The sequence below is a fragment of the Octopus bimaculoides genome, chromosome 18, assembly GCF_046866305.1.
Source record: "Octopus bimaculoides isolate indiv1 chromosome 18, ASM4686630v1, whole genome shotgun sequence".
Classification (NCBI taxonomy): Eukaryota; Metazoa; Mollusca; class Cephalopoda; order Octopoda; family Octopodidae; genus Octopus; species Octopus bimaculoides.
In genome coordinates, this window is record NC_142945.1 from 54,124,994 (window position 1) to 54,126,425 (window position 1,432).

At 29.8% G+C, this 1,432-nt stretch overlaps 1 long non-coding RNA gene across 3 annotated transcripts in view; it reads left to right on the forward strand.

The window, feature by feature from the left end:
• The first annotated feature begins 657 nt into the window (after positions 1 to 657).
• Positions 658 to 1,432, forward strand: part of LOC149132109 (uncharacterized) — a 27,759-nt gene continuing 26,984 nt past the window's right edge. For 2 of the 3 annotated variants that reach the window (XR_016244889.1, XR_016244890.1), the window contains exon 1: positions 674 to 784. This is a non-coding gene — a long non-coding RNA (uncharacterized LOC149132109). Of the gene's footprint in view, positions 785 to 1,432 lie in introns of all 3 variants that reach the window. The other variant, XR_016244891.1, reaches the window with a different exon arrangement.

The following is a 1,432-nucleotide window of genomic DNA, read 5'->3' on the forward strand; positions in this document are numbered from 1 at the left end:
TTGTGCGCTGTTAATCAAGGCTATACCTAATACATAAATCCACCAGTGCGTCCTTAGGCTGTTTATCGTATTGTTATTATTATTTACGGTTCAAAGTTAAAAATACATATTATAAGTCATAATAAACAGAAAAATAAGAATATGAATAAAAAAATTTTTTTTTTTTAAATTACAAATATATTTAAAAAAATTAAATTTAAAAAATTGAAAAAAATTAAACACCTAAAATTACATTACCGATGTCTATAGGAAATGCTAAACCTAAGGAAAGCCTCAACAACTATATTATAAACACATCAAATCCTACAATCTATCGATATAAACATCACGGGAATTCATAATTTAGTGTAAGATTTACCCTTATCTATACAAATATAAATTACCACGTGAGTTAATAGTATTTAAAAAGATTATTTAGTAAAAACCACTATATACGTTATAAATTTATTGAATAAAACTAATTAAAAAATCTAACAAACAAAATCATACAGAAAAAGTTAGTAAAAAAGTTAACAAAGGCAGAATACTTATCGACATAATGTTTAATCCTCCTCGTGCCTGTGCAAATGGCTGCGCCCTCTGTCATGCGCATAGTATTATGGGAACAACATAAATAAAATAAAATACTCTGAAAAATTCTCTAATAATATTAGAGAGGTTGAATTCAGGAGGAGACAATAAATAGATACTCTTAAATCTAGCTGTAACTAATTTTTTTTTTATATACTGTTTAAGATTTAGAGATTTACGTTAGATTAAGTGTGGCATGTCTATTCCTTTTAAGGTAATAATCTTTATTAATTTCTTTGTTCCTGTTATATCCGTATCTATTACTACTATAAACTTCTATTATAATAACTATTATAGTATTATAGTAGGTTTGTTTTTAAACGCTTATATTATTTTGTTGGATATAAGTTTCTATGTGTATTCCATACAATAAGGTTATCCTGAAATAGGAGTTGTGGTTCTATTGCTAAAACCCCAAATTTGTAATAATATTATAAACGATACTGTTTACATTGCATTAGTAAAGAGTAAAATAGTAAATGTTCTGATAACCTGGAATACTTATTATTCCCTAAAATTTTAATATATATATCTATTTACACACACACACACACACACATATATTCAGCTCATAGCTGTGGCCATGCTGGAGCACCGCCGTTTTTCTACACTTTTATTACTGAGATCTTCCTTTAATATATGGAGTTTGATGTATCTACACTCATTTGCACCTCTTGCCCTACGGTCGGTTCATCTGGGACTCTCGACAGGAAGAGGTCCAGCCTTGATTTAAAAACGTCTACATCTACTTTGTGTAGATTCCTCAGGCTCTTTCGGAGAATATTACAAATCTGTGGGCCCCTGAAACTCAGGCTGTTGCAGTAACTGGTCCTGAAGCGCGATGGCATTGCTGGGATCTTTG